The following is a 6,113-nucleotide window of genomic DNA, read 5'->3' as shown; positions in this document are numbered from 1 at the left end:
GCTGTTTGAAAAGGGGAGGGAAGATGATGAGGTCCTTGACCCATCATGGCGTGAGGAACAGGAAGGTGGTGGGAGCAGCTCGGAGGAAGAGATTCCCCTACCGGCCAAAACAGGAGGCAGAGGGAGGGGGAAGACATGGTTGCCTGTACCCTCCACTTCGGCACCCGTTAGGAGCATTCCTCATTCCAAAGGCAAAACGGGCGCTCCCAAGACTTGCAGTGCGTGGTCCTTTTTTGACACAGTTGCAGATGACATTTGCTTTGTCAAATGCAAGCTGTGTCATCAGAAAGTCAAAAGAGGGAGAAATGTCAGCAACCTCAATACCACAAATATGTGGAAACATGTGCGCACCAAGCATGAGTTGGAGTTGCAGAGACACCCTGAAGACGTAGGCCAACGTACAGCACCACCTACCACCTCTTCAGTTCGTGTTGGGGCCTCTTCCTCCAGCTCACACACTGCTGGTTCGGCTTCCTCACAGGATCGCCAAGGAAGAACCTCTGCCACTGTTGTCCGGAGACCCTGTCAGATTCCACCCATAGCAGCACGTTCCCATCCATCACAGCCATCGGTAGCACAGGCATGGGATAAAAGGCGCCCTTACTCGGCAAACCATCCCCGAGCACAGTCTCTGAATGCTGGCATTGCCAAACTTCTGGCAGTTGAAATGCTGTCATTCAGGCTGGTGGACACTGACACCTTCCGGGACTTAATGGCATTGGCAGTCCCCCAATACAACGTGCCCAGCCGCTTTTATTTCAGCAGGCAAGCCGTCCCTGCCCTGCAGAAACATGGTGAGGGCAAAATAAAACATGCGCTACTAAACGCCGTTAGTAGCAAGGTCCACCTGACCACAGATGCGTGGACCAGTAACCATGGACAGGGACGATACCTTTCCCTCACTGCCCACTGGGTCAATGTTGTGGAGCCGGGTACAGATCTGGAGAGTAGCGCTGTACGTGTTCTTCCAACGCCACGGATTGCAGGAATCCAGTCTGTACACATAGACTCCTCCTCCTACTCAAGTTCCTCAGAAACAGCAGAGCAGGAGCCTGTTACGACCGATATGAGCACAGCAGTAGCCAAATGTCAACAGGCTGTACTCAAATTAATTTCTTTGGGGAATCGAAGCCACACAGCGCAGGAGCTCTGGAATGCTATCAAGCAGGAGAGCGATGTGTGGTTTGGGCCAGCGAATCTCCAGCCGGGCTTGGTAGTGTGTGACAATGGCCGAAATCTGGTGGCAGCTCTTGGCCTAGGCAACCTCACACACATCCCATGTCTGGCACATGTGCTTAACTTGGTCGTGCAGAGCTTTCTGAGGGACTATCCGGATCTTGATGCACTGTTGCACAAGGTCCGCCTAGAGTGCGCTCACTTGCGGCGTTCCAGCACGGCAAGATCGCGCCTCGCTGCTCTGCAGCGACGATTTGGCCTTCCGGAACATCGCATCATATGTGACCTACCCACCCGGTGGAATTCAACGTTACATATGTTGGAGCGGTTGTGTGAGCAGCAGGCAGCAGTCATGGAGTACCAGCTGCATCAGGCGCAAACAAGTCGCACTGTGCGCCGTTCACACTTCAGCACCATTGAGTGGGCCTCTATGAAGGACATCTGCCTCGTTTTGCGTGCCTTCGATGAATCCACGCGGATGGCGAGTGCAGATGATGCACTAGTCAGCATGACTGTCCCCCTTATCTGCCTGCTTCAACAAACACTGCAAGCACTAAGGGATGAGGTTTCGGAAGAGGTGGAGGATGAGGAGTCCCAAATGCCATCTGCTTCTGGACAGTCTGCGCTACGTGTTTCCTCACAAAGGCCTAGGCAGGGGACACTTTGTGAGGAGGATGAGGAGGAGTCGATGGAGGAGGAAGACATCTCTCCAGAGGAGGGAGGAACACAAACCTCTACTCAGTATGTACAGCGAGGGTGGGGTGATGCAGAGCAGGCCGAGGTCACGCCTCAAACAGGGGACAGCGGTTCTTTGACAGTTGGGAGTCTGCAGCACATGGTTGATTTCATGCTGCAGTGCCTGAGAAACGACCGCCGCATCGCCCACATTCTCGTCTCGGCTGATTATTGGGTGTACACCCTCCTAGATCCTCGCTACCGGGACAGCGTACAAAGGCTCATACCAACGTTGAACCGGGAGCGTAAACTGCGGGAGTATGAAGAGTCACTGGTGCAGTCCATAATGTTTTCCATTCCACCCGACAGCATTGTTGCTAGTGCTTTACAAAGCAGCTCTGTGCGTCGAGGCAGTGGAGGAAACTCTGCACAAAGAGGGAGCAGAAGCAGCGCCGCAGCACAAGGCAAGACAACTATGGCCCAAATGTGGCAAAGTTTTGTGTGTCCACCACAATTGTCTACACCATCAGCGACGCCTCGAGTCAGCAGGAGGCAACGCTTCCGTCAGATGGTGTCAGACTACATGTCTTGCCCTGTCACTGTACTCCCAGATGGCTCTTCCCCCTTCAAGTTTTGGGTCTCTAAGCTGGATACATGGCCAGAGCTTAGCCAGTATGCATTGGAGGTGCTGGCTTGCCCTGCTGCTAGAGTTGAGCGAAACGGGTCGAAAAATTTCAAAAGTCGCCGACTTTTGGCAAAGTCGGGTTTCATGAAACGAAACCCGACCCTAGGATGAGGTCGGCCACGAGGTCGGCGACTTACGCGCCAAAGTCGCGTTTCAAAAGTTTGTTTTGCGCTCTTTTTCAGCCAATCAGGATCCACGGACACTGTGGGCAACGTGATGACATAGGCAGGGGTCACCACCATCTTTCAGAAGGGCATGCAAGTGATTGGCTTGCTTTGGTGGGCGTCACAGGGGGTATAAAAGGGCGTGCACGCCGACCGCCATCTTACTTCTGCCGATCTCAGTATAGGGAGAGGTTGCTGCTGATTCTGTAGGGAGAGCGTTAGGCAAGGAAGAAGACAAAAAAACTGCTTCTGCTGCTAGCGATTTGGCCTGCACAACACACCAGTCAGTGTGTGCAGTGCAAGGGGAGGCTATATAGTGGTGTATCAGTGGTGTTGGTTGTTGGGCTGCCTTCTAAGGCTTCCTGACATTCCTGCATTGCTGTTTACCCACTGCTCCGCAAACTGCTTATTTAAAAGCAATCCCAATTTTTTTTTTTGTCCTGCTGAGAAGAAAAAAAAACTGCTTCTGCTGCTAGCGATTTGGCCTGCACAACACACCAGTCACTGTGTGTGCAGTGCAAGGGGAGGCTATATTGTGGTGTATCAGTGGTGTTGGTTGTTGGGCTGCCTTTTAAGGCTTCCTGACAGGCTGGCATTGCTGTTTACCCACTGCTCTGCAAACTGCTTTTTTAAAAGCAATCCAATCTCCCTTATCCTCTAGTCACTTTTGTCACAGCTGTGCCATCGAGCCTGTGACATAGCGCTCAGATATCAGTGGGCCTCACACAATCCAAAAGTGTCCAGTGTCCACAAGTGTCTGCAGAAATTCAAAATCTCCCTTATCCTCTCGTCACTTTTGTCACAGCTGTGCCATCGAGCCTGTGACATAGCGCTCAGATATCAGTGGCCCTCACACAATCCAAAAGTGTCCAGTGTCCACAAGTGTGTGCAGAAATTCAAAATCTCCCTTATCCTCTAGTCACTTTGGTCACAGCTGTGCCATCGAGCCTGTCACATAGCGCTCAGATATTCATTGGGCCTCACACAATCCAAAAGTGTCCAGTGTCCACAAGTGTGTGCAGAAATTCAAAATCTCCCTTATCCTCTAGTCACTTTGGTCACAGCTGTGCCATCGAGCCTGTCACATAGCGCTCAGATATTCATTGGGCCTCACACAATCCAAAAGTGTCCAGTGTCCACAAGTGTGTGCAGAAATTCAAAATCTCCCTTATCCTCTAGTCACTTTGGTCACAGCTGTGCCATCGAGCCTGTCACATAGCGCTCAGATATTCATTGGGCCTCACACAATCCAAAAGTGTCCAGTGTCCACAAGTGTGTGCAGAAATTCAAAATCTCCCTTATCCTCTAGTCACTTTGATGACAGCTGTGCCATCGAGCCTGTCACATAGCGCTCAGATATTCATTGGGTCTCACACAATCCAAAAGTGTCCAGTGTCCACAAGTGTGTGCAGAAATTCAAAATCTCCCTTATCCTCTAGTCACTTTGGTCACAGCTGTGCCATCGAGCCTGTCACATAGCGCTCAGATATTCATTGGGCCTCACACAATCCAAAAGTGTCCAGTGTCCACAAGTGTTTGCAGAAAATCAAAATCTCCCTTATCCTCTAGTCACTTTGGTCACAGCTGTGCCATCGAGCCTGTCACATAGCGCTCAGATATTCATTGGGCCTCACACAATCCAAAAGTGTCCAGTGTCCACAAGTGTGTGCAGAAATTCAAAATCTCCCTTATCCTCTAGTCACTTTGGTCACAGCTGTGCCATCGAGCCTGTCACATAGCGCTCAGATATTCATTGGGCCTCACACAATCCAAAAGTGTCCAGTGTCCACAAGTGTGTGCAGAAATTCAAAATCTCCCTTATCCTCTAGTCACTTTGGTCACAGCTGTGCCATCGAGCCTGTCACATAGTGCTCAGATATTCATTGGGTCTCACACAATCCAAAAGTGTCCAGTGTCCACAAGTGTGTGCAGAAATTCAAAATCTCCCTTATCCTCTCGTCACTTTTGTCACAGCTGTGCCATCGAGACTGTGACATAGCGCTCAGATATCAGTGGGCCTCACACAATCCAAAAGTGTCCAGTGTCCACAAGTGTCTGCAGAAATTCAAAATCTCCCCTGTCCTATAGACACCTTGTACCTTGTTTTACATTACTATATAGTTTGTTGGATTTTGTCTACATTTCTACCAAAAATGAGGAAGGCTGGTGGAAGAGGCCGTGGAATTGGGCGGGGGTTGGCAGCTGGTAATGATGGTGTTGGTGGTGGATCTGATGGTAGTGGCAAGAGCAAAATAGGACCGAATGCAGGAGGTGTTGAGCCTGCGTCATCGTCTGGCTACATAAGGCCTCGAACGCTTAGTTTTCTAGGAGTTGGCAAACCGCTTTTAAAGCCAGAGCATCAGGAAAAAGTTTTGTCTTACATTGCTGACTCAGCCTCCAGCTCTATCGCCTCCTCTTCTTCAGTTGTAAAACGTAAAAGCACTGAGTCGTCATTGGAGGCTCATGTTCATGAACCACACCTTTCCTTGTGTCCTTCACCCCAACCAAGATTGAAGGATGACGCAGGCCATACTACTGATTACTCCATGGAGCTGTTTTCACATACCATGCCTGGATTATCAAGTCAAATGGTGAATTACCCAGGCCAAGATGAATCTGACATGGAGTGCACTGATGCACAGCCGCTGATGGATGATTCTGCTGGTACATTCACTCAGAGCACTACATTGTCCTCGCAGTGTACAGAGCCAGATTCTGACCCTGATGAGACTCAGGTGCCCCTTCCCGCACACTATACCACCATACACGGTGACACAGAGGAAGGTGCACATGACATAGAAGAGGAGGTGATGGATGACCCAGTTGTTGACCCAGATTGGCATCCATTGGGGGAAGAGGGTGCTGCTTCCAATAGCTCAGATGAGGAGCATCCACAGCAGACATCGACATCGCAACAGCTGTTATCTGGCAGGCCCGGAGCACTCCAAAGACAGGTTCCAAACATCAAAAGAGTTGCTGGACAGCTTGTCCAGAGGGTCAAAAGATCACAGCGTGCTAGGCCGCAAAATGTCTGCCAAAGTAGGAAGAGTGCAGTGTGGCACTTTTTTGACCAAAATCCTCATGATCAGGCCAAGGTTATCTGTAAGAAGTGCGCAAAGACCTTTAGCCGAGGGAAAAATCTGAAAAATTTGAATACCAGTTGCATGCTTAGACATTTAACCAGCATGCACTTGCAAGCGTGGACACAACACCAAACCTCAAGTGCCACATGTGCAACTGATCACAATGAAGGTAGTCAGCAACGCTACATTGTTTCCCCCACTGTAAGCCCACCGGTTAGCACAGCAGCAAATGTTGAGGTGTCGTTGCAAGGCCACAGCAGTCAGGGAATCCCACTGTTATATCAACGAAAGACTGATTCTAGGCCATCAGAAAGAACACCAACTCCATCA

This window comes from Dendrobates tinctorius, unplaced genomic scaffold (assembly GCF_039654945.1).
Source record: "Dendrobates tinctorius isolate UK_male_01 unplaced genomic scaffold, ASM3965494v1 ptg000028l, whole genome shotgun sequence".
NCBI classification, from domain to species: Eukaryota; Metazoa; Chordata; class Amphibia; order Anura; family Dendrobatidae; genus Dendrobates; species Dendrobates tinctorius.
This window is presented reverse-complemented; position numbering follows the sequence as displayed.